Raw genomic sequence first — 16,944 nt, 5'->3', positions numbered from 1 at the left:
GCACCGAACCCTCGAACCCTCGAACCCTGCCAGCGTCTCCACTCACCATTTATTTAATCGTCCACTGGTCCCGAAATGCCGTCGCTTCTATCGGACGTCCCGCGGCGTCTGATCACATGACGCCTCCTGCACCGTAGGTCGAAGCGTCTGACGTTCCTCTCTTGAGGAACCTGGACGTGTGAAGCGTTCCAGACGAGGGCTTTGCCGAGCCGATGTCACATGACGTCAAGGGCTGTTATTGCGCCACCTGATCGGGGGGGGGGGGGGGGGGGGGGGGGGGGTTTAAATCCCCAAATGATAGGACTCTCACCACCACGAGGGTAGTGGTAGCTCGGTGGTTAAGGTACTGGACCAGTAATCATAAGTTCAAGCCCCACTATTGCCAAGTTGTCACTGTTGGGCTCCTGAGCAAGGCCCCTAACCCTCAATTGCTTAAATTGTGTATAAAATATACTCTGGCCACCTCTGCCAGGTGGACGACCTCCGGACTGGCCAGGGAGGGCATCAGATTAGCACTCGCCTCATAGAAAGTAGACAAAATGCAAATTCAGTGTTGGTGAACCTGTGCCCACCGTAGCCTCAGATTCCTGTGATTGTCTGACAGAAGTGGAGCCGAATGAGCAGTAATAGCTCAGTGGTTAAGGTACTGGACTAGTAATCATAAGGTTGCCGGTTCAAGCCCCACTTTTGCCAAGCTGTCACTGTTGGGCCCCTGAGCAAGGCCCTAAACCTTCAGTTGCTCGAATTGTATATAGTGATAATTGTAAGTTGCTGTGAATAAAAGCGTCTGCTAAATGTAAACTACTTGTTATATAAGGACTCTCCGAACAATCGTCAATGGTCCCAATTTGGATATACTCTGGATGACCCCTGTGCTGGCCAAGGAGAACATCAGACTAGCACTCGCCTCATCAAGAGAGCAGACAAAATGCGAATTCTTTCCGACCTTCAACCAGGCAGTGTTGGTGAACCTGTGCCCACCGTAGCCTCAGATTCCTGTTATTGTCTGACAGAAGAGGAGCCAAATGGGCAGTAATAGCTCAGTGGTTAAGGTACTGGACTAGTAATCATAAGGATGCCCCACCACTGCCAGGTTGTCACTTTTGGGCCCCTGAGCAAGGCCCTTAACCCTTGATTGTAAGTTGCTTTGGATAGAAGCGTCTTCTAAATGCTGCGAATGTAAATGTAAACTACATTTTATATGAGGACTCTCCGAACAATCGTCACAAGTCTTGTTGGTCCCAATCTGGATATACTCTGGCAACGTCTGCCAGTTGGACGACCCCCTCACTGGCCAAGGAGGGCATCAGACTAACACTCGCCTCATCGAGAGAGCAGATTCAAGTCACTGTTGGTGAACCTGTGCCCACCGTAGCCTCAGATTCCTGTTCTTGTCTGACAGGACTGGAGCCTGATGTGAAGGAGGGGGACCTGGAGGGGTACCAGAGGTGTCAAACCGTTATTATTACTCATTACTCTTAAATATATGAGAGTCTAAAGAGGGACAGGATGCGGAAGTTATTTTTTATGCCCAGGACTGTAGAACCGGTAACCACCGGCCGCCGTGGCACTTCTGGCTCGGTCCCTTATTCAACAACAGCCCCGCTGTGGAGACGCTAGCTGGGAAAATCCATGTGTGCTGAAGGAAGGAGGAAACGGCTCTCATAAAACACGCTGGCACGCCACCATGCGCCAGTTACTGTGCCAATGCAAGGATGACCATGTGACATGGGCAGCTATGAAGCTCAGATAGATGTGTCCCAACAATGCTCGATTGGTATTCTGGTATTTGCGGGCCCGATTTGTGCCAAGAAAGCATTTCCTCCATCATTATACCATCACTACCAGCCTAACCCTCACCCTGCCCTTGGAGGTGGAAATCAGGGGCAACGTCCAGTTTTTCTCTCCTGTGGACGCACGCTGACCAGCCCGACCTTTCGTTGTCCTTCTTTTTCTTCTCAACAAGCGCAGCTTCAAACACATGTGGTACGAATTACGTCCACCGCAGCTCTGAAACCCAATGAGCTATGAAACCTTGCCATGTCCGCCTCCACGTCCCATAATTCAACTGCGCCTGTCCAAGCACCAGTCGTATGCTGTCTTCATACTGACCGGGTACGTCGGCGCTCACTGGCCGTTTCGCGGACAGTACGGCGGTCCTTCGGCGTGCCGATATTCACAGGTTGTTAGCGATCGCGCTGAGCTCCACGGTCGGTGTTCTTAGATCTTAAATTTCACTAATTAGGTGCATAAATGAGCACCGTGAAAGAAAAATGATGATGATGATGATGATCACCTTCAGCGTGCTGGAGAAACACCACAGCCTCATCTGAGATCATGAGATCATGAGCTGAGAACCAGTTTGAGACCAGTCCTGTGTGGATTCCCAGCCAGACCTGTACCATCGTTTAAAATAATGAGGAACAGGCTAAATTTGAAGCTTTAAGTATCGACCCAAGCCAAGACTTAGTCATGAGACCCACACCGAGACTTTAGGGACTCGAACCCTGACCAGTAATCTGATTATTGAGACTGTGAGCTGGACACAGTTACAGAACCAGTGGCTATTAAGACTCCACAAGAGACTTCAAATGATGAGACTCTAAGACTCCAAGACTCTAGGCAGTGAAACCCAGACCAGGACTTAGATTCGGAGACATGGTGCCAATACTGGTACCAAAACCCCGAACTGATGTTTTGGGTTGATTAGGTGTGGTAGTGGGAGAATTCAGGTTTATAAGGGGTGGTAGTTGGAGGACTCCTCAGGACTTCTGTTTCTGGATGATGGAACTCCCCTGGACTCCTCTGGACATCTGTTTCTGAATGATGGAACTCCCCTGGACTCCCCTGGACTTCTGTTTCTGGATGATGGAACTCCCCTGGACTCCTCTGGACTTCTGTTTCTGGATGATGGAACTCCCCTGGACTCCTCTGGACTTCTGTTTCTGGATGATGGAACTCCCCTGGACTCCTCTGGACTTCTGTTTCTGGATGATGGAACTCCCCTGGACTCCTCTGGACTTCTGTTTCTGGATGATGGAACTTCCCTGGACTCCTCTGGACTTCTGTTTCTGGATGATGGAACTCCCCTGGACTCCTCTGGACTTCTGTTTCTGGATGATGGAACTCCCCTGGACTCCTCTGGACTTCTGTTTCTGGATGATGGAACTCCCCTGGACTCCTCTGGTCTTCTGTTTCTGGATGATAGAACTCCCCTGGACTCCCCTGGTCTTCTGTTTTTGGATGATAGAACTCCTCTGGTCTTCTGTTTCTGGATGATGGAACTCCCCTGGACTCCTCTGGACTTCTGTTTCTGGATGATGGAACTCCCCTGGACTCCTCTGGACTTCTGTTTCTGGATGATGGAACTCCCCTGGACTCCTCTGGACTTCTGTTTCTGGATGATGGAACTCCCCTGGACTCCTCTGGACTTCTGTTTCTGGATGATGGAACTCCACATATGGAATCGTCAGGTTCTCAAACCAGTGGAAACACGGCTCCATTCAGCATTCTGTTGGTTGAAAACTTAAGTTAAAAGCTACTACTCCGGTCCGAGGCACTTAATGTCCACCATGACTTATTTGCACTTGTATGGACTGAGAAAACATTGGAAAATACAGTTTTGTAAGTTTGTGGGACTCAAAGTTCCCGAAATGCTACGAGTACATTTATTCTGGACACGAGGAGTAAACTACCGAAGATCTTGGTGCAGCCAGAGACTCTGGCTGTGTCCCAAATGCAGTGCACAACCTACGCATGTTCAAACACTTTGTTCAAATAGAAATAACATACAGTCAAGCCGGAACATCTGCACACCCCCTTCACCTTCTCCACGTTTTATTACATTACAGACTTGTTCTATAATAGATTCAGCCATAACATTAAAACCACCTCCTTGTTTCCACACTCACTGTCCATTTTATCAGCTCCACTTACCATATAGAAGCACTTTGTAGTTCTACAATTACTGACTGCATACTTTTTTTAGCCTGCTTTCACCCTGTTCTTCAATGGTCAGGACCCCCACAGGACCACCACAGAGCAGGTATTATTTAGGTGGTGGATCATTCTCAGCACTGCTGGAGCGCTGCTGGGGTTTTTAAACACCGTGTCCACTCACTGTCCACTCTATTAGACACTCCTACCTAGTCGGTCCACCTTGTAGATGTAAAGTCAGAGACGATCGCTCATCTATTGCTGCTGTTTGAGTCGCTCATCATCTAGACCTTCATCAGTGGTCACAGGACGCTGCCCACTGGGCGCTGTTGGCTTGATATCTTTGGTTGGTGGACTATTCTCAGTCCAGCAGTGACAGTGAGGTGCTTTAAAACTCCAGCAGCACTGCTGTGTCTGATCCACTCATACCAGCACAACACACACTAACACACCACCACCATGTCAGTGTCACTGCAGTGCAGAGAATCATCCACCACCTAAATAATACCTGCTCTGTGGTGGTCCTGACCATTGAAGAACAGCATGAAAGGGGGTAACAAAGCATGTAGAGAAACAGATGGACTACAGTCAGTAATTGTAGAACTACAAAGTGCTTCTATATGGTAAGTAGAGCTGATTAAATAAACAGTGGGTGCAGAAACAAGGAGGTGGTTTTAATGTTATGGCTGATCAGTGTGCACACCCTCTGATACGACACCCAAAAGTGAGCCGAGGTGCATTTTGTTTTCACCGATGCTGCTTGAGATGTTTCTACAGTTTAATTGGAGTCCGTCTGTGGTCAATTTACCTGATTGGACATGATTGGGGATCATCAACACCTGCCTATATAAGGTCCCACAGTCGACAGTGCATATCAGAGCAAACTCCAAGCCATGGGGTCAAAGGAATCAGAGCACAGTGGCCTCCATCATTCATAAATGGAAGAAGTTTGGATCCACCAAAAATCCTCCTAGACCTGAAGCCGCCCGGCCAAACTGAGCGATCACTTGAAGACGGGCCTTGACCAGGGTGGTGAGCGTGAACCCGAGGGTCACTCTGACAGAGCTCCAGCGTATCCTTGTGGAGATGGGAGAACCTATCAGATCATCAACCATCCAGGCACGCCTGTATGGTAGAGTGACCAGACAGAAGCCACACCTTAGTAAAAGGCACCTAGAGGACTCTCAAACCATGAGGAACAAGATTCTCTGGAACTTTTTGGCCTAAATACCAAGCGTCACGTCTGGAGGAAACCAGGCATCGCTCATCACCTGGCTAATACCATCTCTACAGTGAAGCATGGTGGTGGCAGCATCATGATGTGGGGATGTTCTTCAGCAGCTGGACCGGGGCGACTAGTCCTGATAGAGGGAAAGATGAATGCAGCTCAGTACACCCAGATCCTTGATGATAAATAACCTGCTCCAGGGCGCTCCGTACCTCAGACTGGGGTGAAGGTTTACCTTCCAACACACAGCCAAGAGAACAAAGGCGTGGCTTCAGCCCAGATCTGAATCTAATCAAACATCTGTGGATGGAGCTGAAAATGGGCGTGTACCGACGATCCACACCAACCTGATGGAGCTTGTGAGGATATGCCAGGAGGAACGGGACCAAATGTCCAGAAACAAGTGTTCCAAGCTCAGAGCTTCTTTCCCAAGACGACTTAAAGCTGTAATTGCTGCCAAAGGTGCATCAGCCAGGTATTAGGCTCAGGGTGTGTACAGTCAGTAAAATAAAAGTGCATATGTTCTAAACCCTGTTTTTACTTGGTAAAGAACTGAATCTATTACAGAATGAGTACCCTAATAAAACATGGAGAAGGTGAAAGGGGGGTGCAGACTTTCCGGCTTGACTGTAGATGGTGCATTAATTAGACATAAAAATATACACATATCAAGGCCGTAATAGAACAATTAATGTATAAATAAATACATCAGTGGGTAATACTGCAGTAGTGTTTTAGAATGCGCCCGCTTCCCAGTTCCAGTGCACTAGATGTACCCTCACCCCCACTCACAATATTTAATTCATGTCTGCATCCTTGACGTATACACATATTCACACACTCACAAACACACTTACAGCTTTCTGGAAAATAAGAACCTGTGAGAGCAACAACAAGCCCAGTCCCATTACTTTATGCACCGCCTCGATTCACTTCATGCAACATGGCAGAGCAAACATCGTAATCTGGCTCCAATAATGATATAAAAGTATGAGCTGATTTAGGGCTATGAAATTGTCGGGCATGGCTAATGAAGTCCGGCTAATCTGATCAGAAACGCTGGATAATGTGGGGGGTGTTATTATTATTATTATTATTATTATTATTATTATTATTATTATTGTTATTATTATTATTATTATTATTATTATTATTATTATTATTATTATTATTATTATTGTTACCATTATTATTATTATTATTATTATTATTATTATTGTTACCATTATTATTATTATTATTATTATTATTGTTACCATTGTTATTATTATTATTATTATTATTGTTACCATTATTATTATTATTATTATTATTATTGTTACCATTGTTATTATTATTATGAGTTTTACTGTAAAAAGCTCATGTGTGTGTGTGTGTGTGTGTGTGTGTGTGTGTGTGTGTGTGTGTACTTGGAGTGGTACTTGGGTTGATCATGGGTGATATTTCAAGGTTCAGGGTTGATCTGGAGTGGTACTCTTGTGTTAATTGGGTCATACTTGGAGGTATTGACTTGATCTGGAGTGTTAGTTGGATGTTTCAGGTTGATCAAGGGTGGTACTTGAAGGTTTTGGGTTAATTAGGGGTGGTACTTGAAGGTTTTGGTTGATCGGGGGGTGGTACTTGGAGGTTTCTGGTTAATCAGTGGTGGTAGTTGGAGGTTTAGGGTTGACTATGGGTTGGTATGTAAAGAGTTTGGGTTAATCAGGGGGTATACTTGTAGATTTCGGGTTGATCATGGGTAGTACTTGGAGGTTTCGGGTTAATCAGCAGTGGTAGTTAGAGGTTTCAGGTTAATCAATCAGCGGTGGTAGTTAGAGGTTTACACAGCTGAGTTTTGAACTCAGGACCTTGGGATCTCAGCAATGAAGGGCTAGCGCATCAGACCCCAGCACCTCAAAAAAGTTTAAAATAATTGTGGGTGTAAAGGGAAAGAAGTCGTCCATCGTTACTCAGATAGACAGATACGGGTCAGTCTGTCTGACCTCCACCGTCTGTCTGACCTCCACCGTCTGTCTGACCTCGGCTGTCTTCACCACACCTCCTCACTCGGTCCGGGACCCGTATCGTTGCTCCTGGAGCAGGAACCTAAACTCGTTAAAGTCCCTGGCACAGTAAACGTGGGCGCTGGCCTGATCCTAAATGTCCTGGTGCATTAAGGGATTGCTGGTTTTGGCTTCTGTGGTACCGAGCGGGCAAACAAGCGGGAACCTGCCTGGCGGGCGGGGTAGGGAGGGCGGCAGGGAGGGGGGCACAGGCTTGATTAAAAACGGATTTCGGTAAGAAATAAAAATATTGGAGGAAGAACCACGTGTACCGTGCAAAGTGTTCAGAGAGCTTCTACCCACCACAGCTAAATAAGGGGACGTGTTTTTGAGGAGGAACTCTCTGCTGAAATCGGACGTCCAGTCAGACTGAAAATGAGATTTGTGATGTCATAATGACAACCACTTAAAATGAGCTTTGTGATGTCATAATGTCAAGTCAAGTCAAGTCAACTTTATTTATATAGCGCTTTTTACAATAGACATTGTCTCAAAGCAACTTTACAAAATCCAGGACCAACAGATACAAAAACCCCTGTTGAGCAAGCCGAGGGTGACTGTGGCAAGGAAAAACTCCCTGAAAATTACAGGAAGAAACCTTGAGAGGAACCAGACTCAGCAGGGCCCATCCTTCTTGGGTGGCCTGGAGGATACTTTAAATAAATACACAATTTACACAAATCATACAAACAAAAAGTCTAAAAGATCTAAAAGTCATAACTGGTAATAAATAGATAAATAAACAATTAAATAATAATAGAGTTGTTATCCGCTCTAGTCTTCAATAAAGTCTGTAGTGATTTCTTGTCGTTGCAATTACTCCAGACCCGTCACATCTGACAGGAGCAGCATCGTTGTCCCGGCAGTCTCGACTTTAATCCTTAACCTCGGCGGGTAAACAGGTTTCCATCAGAATGCCCTCGGGGTAAAACAACAGAGAATGTAGTTAATAATGTACAATGCTAGTTGACAAACAGTTTTACAGAGAGTTTTAGACTCCGGCAGCCCTAATTATTACAGCATAACTAAAAGGGAGAGCGAGCAGGTAACAAGGTCATGAAGGCTTTCACAGGACATCAGCGCCCATCTCCCCACCGTCATCAAACCTGAGTGATCGGATAAGAGAGGCAGAACGACAGCAGCCCAACATCCCTGATCACCACAAGTTTCTATGACCAAGAACCCCCAAGCTCTGCGCCTTTGTCTATACTAATCAAAAGCCTGAGAAAATAAATATGTTTTCAGTCTAGACTTAAACATTGAGACTGTGTCCGAATCCCGAACAGAGGCAGGAAGATTATTCCAGAGTTGTGGAGCTTTGTAAGAAAACGCTCTTCCACCAGCTGTGGTCTTTTTAATTCTAGGAACTATAAGTAACCCTGCATCTTGTGAACGAAGTGGACGTGCTGGGCTGTAGTAATTAATAAGTTCACTCAGATACTGTGGAGCCAGACCATGTAGCGCTTTATAGGTTAGTAAAAGTATTTTGTAATCAATGCGAAATTTAACTGGCAGCCAGTGTAGAGATGATAGAACAGGAGTAATATGGTCAAATTTTTTAGTTCTAGTTAGCACTCGAGCTGCTGCATTTTGAACTAATTGGAGTTTGTTTAAGGATCTACCAGAGCATCCAGTTAGAAGAGCATTACAATAATCTAACCGAGAAGTTATAAACGCATGGATCAGTTTTTCGGCGTCATTAACAGATAGTATATTTCTTATTTTAGAAATGTTACGCAAATGATAGAAAGCAACTCTAGTAATATTATTAACGTGTGTATCAAAGGAAAGATCTGAATCTAGTGTGACACCTAAGTTTTTTACATCTGGGCTGGGAGTAACAGAGAACGTGTTTAAGTTTAGCACCAGGTTAGACAACTTGTCTCTTGCAGCTTTAGAGCCAACAAGTAAAACCTCAGTTTTATCTGAATTAAGTAAAAGAAAATTACACGACATCCAGTTTTTTATGTCGTTTACACTTTAATCTTCTATCTTACTGATTGTGTCAGTATCATTTGGTTTGGCTGATATATACAGCTGTGTGTCATCTGCATAGCAGTGAAAGTTTATGCCATGTTTATGAATAATTTCACCTAGTGGAAGCATATAGAGTGTAAATAATAGCGGTCCCAGTACCGACCCCTGTGGAACACCATACTTTACTTTTGTAGTTTCCGAGCATTTATTATTTACATAAACGAATTGAGAGCGGTCAGTCAGATATGATTTAAACCAAGAGAGTGCGAGTCCTTTAACACCTACTGTATTTTCTAGCCTCTCCAGTAAAATGTTATGATCGACCGTATCAAACGCTGCGCTAAGATCTAATAGAACAAGAAAAGAGACACATCCATTATCAGAAGACATTAACAACTCGTTAACTACTCTAATTAATGCGGTTTCGGTACTATGATTGGGTCTAAATCCTGATTGAAATTTTTCATGAATACAATTTTCATTCAAATAAGAACATAACTGTTTGGAAACGACTTTTTCTAATATCTTTGAGACAAAAGGAAGGTTTGAAATTGGCCTATAATTAGCTAGTACATGTGGATCAAGATTAGGTTTTTTAATCAGGGGTTTAATAACAGCACTTTTAAACCACTTTTAAACCACTTTTAAAGGTCATCACAAAAAAGTAGTCCATTGAGCTGGCCAGTCGAACTGAAAGTAAACTTTGTGATGTCATAATGGTCATTACACAGTAGTAGTCCACTCGGTTCAAATCACTAAAATGAGCTTTGTGATGTCATAACGGTCATCACACAGTAGTAATCCACTGGGACGTCCAGTCCGAATGAACTTTGTGAGTCATAATGGTCATTACACAGTGGTAGTCCATTTGAACGTCCAGTCGGACTGAAAACGAACTTTGTGATGTCATAATGAAAACCACTGACAATGAACTTTGTGATGTCATAATGGTCATCCCAAAGAAGTGGTCCATTCGGACGTTCCAGTCAGACTGAAAACGAACTTTGTGATGTCATTATGAAAACCACTGACAATGAGCCTTGTGATGTCATAATGATCATCACACAGTGGTAGGTCCCTCAGTCCAAATCTCTGAAAATGAACTTTGTGATGTCATAATGGTCATCGCAAAGAAGTGGTCTATTTGGGCGTCCAGTCAGACTAAATATGGACTTTGTGTTGTCATAATGAAAACCACTGACAATGAAGTTTGTGATGTCATAATAGTCATCACACAGCAGTCTATTGGGACGTCCAGTCAGACTGAAAGTCAACGTTGTAATGTCATAATGGTCATCACAATGTAGTGGTCCATTCGGACATCCAGTCAGACAGAAAAGGGGCTTTTTGATGTCATAATGGTCATCACACAGTAGTAGTCCATTCGAACGTCCAGTCAGACTGAAAACGAACTTTGTGATGTCATAATGAAAACCACTAAAAATGAGCTTTGTGACGTCATAATGTTCATCACACAGCAGTAGTCCATGAATTGTCCAGTGGGACTGAAAACGAGCTTTGTGATGTCATAATGGTCATCACAACATAGTAGTGTATTTGGACGTCCATTTGGACTGACATTGAGATTTGTGATGTTATAATAGCCATCACACAGTAGTAGCCCACTTGGTTCAAATCACTAAAATTGAACTTTGTGATGTCATAATGGTCATCAAACAGTAATAGTCCAGTCAGACTGAAATGAACGTTGTGTTGTCATAATGGTCATCAAACAGTAATAGTCCAGTCAGACTGAAATGAACTTTGTGTTGTCATAATGGTCATCTCAAAGAAGTGGACCATTCGGACATCCATTTGGACTGAAAGTGAACTTTGTGATGTCATACAGTACAACGGAAGTTGGGGTCAGAGCGCAGGGTCAGCCATTGTACGGCGCCCCTGGAGCAGACAGGGTTAAGGGCCTTGCTCAAGGGCCCAACAGTGGCTGCATAGCAGAGCTGGGATTCGAACGCTCAACCTTTCAATTGATAGCCCAAAGCTCTACCCAGTAGGCTCCCACTGTCCCCACATAGGGTTACATTCAGTCCAAACCACTGAAAATGAACTTTGTGATGTCATAATGGTCATAACACAGTAGTAGTCCACTCAGTCCAAATCATTGAAAATGAGCTTTGTGATGTCATAATGGCCATCCCAAGGAAGTGGTCCATTCTGATGTCCAGTCAGACTGAAAATGAACTTTGTGATGTCATAATGAAAACCACTGACAATGAACTTTGTGATACAGTATCATAATGGTCATCACACAAAGTAGTAGTCCATTTAAATGTCCAGTCTAGTCTATTAGTCGTCCAGTCAGACTTAAAGTAAACTTTGTGATGTCATAATGGTCATCACACAGTGGTAGTCCATTTAGTCCAAATCTAGTCTACTGGGAGGTCCAGTCCAAATGAACTTTGTGATGTCATAATGAAAACCACTAAAAAATTAACTTTGTGATGTCATAATGGTCATCCCATAGAATTGGTCAATTCGAACATCCAGTCAGACTGATAGTGAACTTTGTGATGTCATAATGGTCGTCACACAGTAGTAGTCCACTGGGACGTCCAGTCCGAATGGACTTCGTGATGTCATAATGGTCAGATTCTGAGATTCTGCTTCTGATTCAGATTCTGATAATGGTCATCCCAAAGAAGTGGTCCATTCAGACGTCTAGTCAGACTGATAGTGAACTTTGTGATGTCATAATGAAAACCACTAATAATGAACTTTGTGATGTCATAATGGTCATCACACAGCAGTAGTCCATTCGGACTGAAAATTTACTTTGTGATGTCATAATGGTCATCCCAAAGAAGTGGTCCATTCGGACGTCCAGTCAGACTGATAGTGAACTTTGTAATGTCATAATGGTCATCACACAGTGGTAGTCCACTTGGTTCAAATCTCTGAAAATGAGCTTTGTGATGTCATAATGGTCACCACATTAGTCCAATTGGTCCAAATGACATTTGACCTGGTCTCCGAGTGCTGGCTCAGGACGGTTCTCCACAGGATTTTGGAGTGCGCCTGTGAGAATTTGTGCCCATTTAGTTAAACAGCATTTGTAGGGTCAGTGCCCACATGTTTTTGGCTGAACAGTGTTAAAAGGAAAGTCCAGATCTACCTTGACGTAACCAGGAGACACAAAACCGTGCCAAGTGCAGGAGGGTGGACAGAACTGGAATCCAGGCAAAACTCAAACCAAACGTTTTAAAGAAAATAATGTTTCTGGTAACTGCTCCCTCCTGGGAAAACGTCAGACCAAAGTTCATAAAGACTGTGGACACATTAGTGCTGCTGGAAACTTCTGACATCTTCTGTTTGCTCAGGGTCGGACCAGTCTGCCGTCTTCACCTCTTGTTTTTTATTTTGAAGCCGCTGCTGTGTTTTCATGGCAGTTTGTGTCTGCAGCTCTTAACCGTGGATAATCCGCTCCCAAACCTCAATCAAGGGCTCGGGCCGCTCTTACACGGAACGCTGAAGAGTAGCGGTAGCCAGGGCACAGCGGGAACGCCGATTCGTCAGGTGATGGACGTGCGTCCAGGCTTGGTGCCCTCGCGCTTGCCAACTTAAACGTCTGATGCTCGTTCTGCTCATGGTGTGGACGTTCCAGCTCTGGCTCCTTAAAATTCAGGACATGAGTCTGGAAGAGGTTCTTTATTTCAGGTCGGGTTATTTCCCTGCTAACGAGTTCGTTCTGTGCTGATTAGCTGAACGACGTGGCCCACATGTAGAAGCTTACGGCCCTGTCCATATAAATCTGGATTTTAAATCCTGGCCTGATCATGCCCGCTTAATACAGCGACTGAGGCAGACAATGAAGTGCAGCACATTTTTAGAAACGATTATTTTACCTAAAAGCTCCCACTGCAACTAGATGTCTGCTGCTAGAGCAGCTTGTTTGTTTACATTTTTACTAGTGGAATGTGACTGCATCTGATTATCCCAGCGATCTTATTGTTATTTTGTAATATTAAACTGTAATAATAATAATAATAATAATAATAATAATAATATTAATAATAATAATAATATTAATAATAATAATAATAATAACTAATAATAATAATAATAATGGTGATTATGATTAATAATAATAATAATAATAATAATAATAACAACAATAATACTAATAATACAGTAATAATAATAATAATAATAATAATAATACATAATAATAATAAACCTTCTTTTATTAATTTATTATAATTACTGGTCTTGTTTTCATTATTTTAATATATGAATTTTTATATATTTTAATTGTATTATTATTTAATGTTTTGTTATATTATTATATACATATTTGTTAGACTAATTTGTCAAAATAATAATAATAATAATAATAATAATAATAATAATTTTCATATATTTTTTAAATTAATTTATTATAATTACTGGTTTTATTATTAATATTATTAATTTTTTATTATATCGTATTAGAAATACTATTATTATTGTTTCATTATTTTATTTGTATAATATTTTGTTTTATTATATTGCTTTTTATTATTTTAGATTTTTTTATTATAATTATTTTTATTATTATTATTATTACTTTGATTTATTGATTTATTTTAAAATTGTATTACTATAGTAGTTCATGTTTTATTATATTATTATATACATATTTGTCAGACTAATTTGTCAAAATAAAAATTAATAATAAAAAATATTAATAATAATAATAATAATAACAATTAATAATAATAATAATAATAATAACAATTAATAATAATAATAATAATAATAATAAGACTTATTTGCTTTTGTTTCTGGTGATGACTGTGAACAGTGTCACTTATTTTCTGACTTTAAATTCATAGCAGACAAATAAATTCCACTGTTCATGAAATAATATAATAGGTGCAGCCAAACATGCCTCATTTACATGGGCACAGAGAATTATGTTCTGTTACTGAGCTGCTGCAGGTATATTTTCAGAAAGGACAGATTAGTGTTTACGACTTTATTTATTTATGTTGGTGGGGGTGTAAGAGCAGTAAAGCTGAGCGTAGCGTCTATTTTATAACCATGTTTTGTTGGTGCAGCAGACGGTCGGGAGCTCCAAGCAGGAAACACAAACACGAGTCGGTGAAGTCAAACAACCGAAATTCAGTTCTGCTTTAAATAGGAGAGAGCTGAGTCCTACAAGAGCCTTTAGTCCATTAGATTGGATCCCTCAGCACCCCTCTGTACCCCTTAGCACTCCTTCGTACCCCTTTGTACCCCTCCGTACCCCTTTTGTACCCCTCAGTACCCCTCTGTACCCTTCCGTACTTTCCTCAGCACCCCTCAGTACCCTCTTCCATAACCCCCAGTACCCTTCAGCACCCCTCCGTACCCTCCTCCGCCCCTGACTGGAACCGTGGGCTGAGTGCTCCTGGTTTCTGTTCAGAAGATGATTCAGATCTGGGTAAAAATCTAGAAGCTTCCAGATCAGGTGTGATGGAGCAAGAACACGCACACACCCACACCCACACCCACACCCACACACACACACACACACACACACACACACACCCCCACACACACACACACACACACACACACACCCACACCCACACACACACACACACACACCCACTTACCCACACACACACAGTGGATTGTTACAGTGGAACAGGTGATGCACTCAGTAAATGAAGAACATGTTGTACACACAGTTGTTGGAATGGAAAACAGCAGCACGGATCATCAGCAGTGTGAGAAACAGCTACCGACATCAGCCTTCATGGAAATGTGTGTACGAGGGTGTGGGTGTGTGGGTGTGGTGTGGGTGGATGTGCGTCTTGGTCTTGTAGCTGGTGAACATCACGGTAATGAACTGAGATCCAAACTTGGTGTTCATAAAGTTACTACTACTACTACTACTACTACTACTACTACTACTACTACTAATAATAATAATAATAATAAAAACAACAACAACAACAAAACAACAACAACAACAGTAATAATAACAACGATAATAATAACAATAATAACAATAATAATAACAATAATAATAATAATAATAATAATAAACATAAATAGTAATAATAATAATGATAATAATAATAATAATATCAATAATAATAATAAACATAAATAGTAATAATAATAATAAACATAAATAGTAATAATATTAATAATAATAATAATAATAATAATAACAATGATAATAACAATAACAACAACAATAACAATAACAATAATAATAATAAACATGAATAGTAATAATAATAACAACGATCATAATAATAGTAATAACAATAATAATAAATAGTGATAATAATAATAATAATAATAATAAATAGTAATAACAATAATAATAGTAATAATATTAATAATAATAATGATAATAATAGTAATAATAACAATAATAATAAATAGTAATAATAATAATAACAATAATAATGATAATACATAGGAATAATAATAATAATAACAATAATAATAAATAGTAGTAATAATAATAATAATAATAATAATAAATAGTAATAATAATAATAATAATAGTAATATTAATAATAATAATAATCATAACAATCATAATCATAATATTAACATACAATAATATAAAATACAAAAACAATAAGAAATATTATTTATCATTCATTAATTTGTTTTTGTATTTTTTTATTTCATATTTTGTTTAGGAATTAGCTTAATGTACCAACCCATAATAAATAAATAAATAAGTAAATAAATAATACATCTGTTCATAAATAAAAGAAATAAAAATATTATATGTAAATTAATTAAGAAATAATATATAAGAGAAGCTCACAGTGTGTGAGGAGCGAGCGAGGTCTGAAGAGAAAACAAGTCCGGCACCGTGAGACAAGCGCAGCCGGGACCTGGAAAACCAAAAATATGTGGACACCACTGTTAATTATCATTTTTTTTAGCAGCAGTTTTTCTATTCCAGCAAGACACCCATGTCCACAATGCGAGGTCCATAAACACCTATACAGCCCTGACTTTATCCCTACTAAACATATTTGGGATGAATTGGAATGCCGATTGTGAGCCAGGCCCTCATGTTCAACATGGGTGTCTGAAGACAAGCTCCTGGTCAGGTGTCCACATACTTTTGGCCCAACTGGATTCCAGTGCGACAGTTGTGATCTATACGCTCACAGTTTGTGTGTGTGTGTGTGTGTGTAGCAGGCAGCGGTGGTGCAGGGTGGTCTCTTGGACCCTGGTCGTGTTGAAGAAGAAGGCATCTTTCATTCACCAGCGCTCCTGTGAGTCTGGAGTCTGATAGTCTGGCTCTTTTCCTCTCCATTTCCAGCCCGGCGTTGTCCGGAGGGGCCCAGAGAGGTGTCTCACAATTTCAGTCAAATACACAGAGGGGGGTGAGGGCAGGAGATTCCGGCTCCTGAAGTCCTAATGCGCTGGTGCTCCTCCATCCATCCAAAATTCCATCTCGATTCCTAATCTGCTCCTACAGGGCAGTTGTAGCCTAGAGGTTGGGTACTGGACTAGTAATCAAAAGGTCACAGGTTGGCATTGTTGGGCCCCTGAGCAAGGCCCTTAACCTTCAGTTGCTACTGTTTGGATAAAAGCATCTACCCACAGCAGCTACACCGGCTTTGCACAGGGGCGCGGTCAAGCTGGATCAGGAAAGGTCCTTTCCTAAAGTGTTGCCACGAAGTCTGAAGCTTTGAATTTGTCGTAATAAATTGATTGAATACAAGCGTAACAGCTGATTTCAGTAATTAGAAGTGGTGTCCACATACTTTTGGCCATATAGTGTATGTTACAGTAGAG

This window comes from Trichomycterus rosablanca, chromosome 10 (genome assembly GCF_030014385.1).
Source record: "Trichomycterus rosablanca isolate fTriRos1 chromosome 10, fTriRos1.hap1, whole genome shotgun sequence".
Classification (NCBI taxonomy): Eukaryota; Metazoa; Chordata; class Actinopteri; order Siluriformes; family Trichomycteridae; genus Trichomycterus; species Trichomycterus rosablanca.
Note: the sequence above shows the minus strand (reverse complement) of the source record.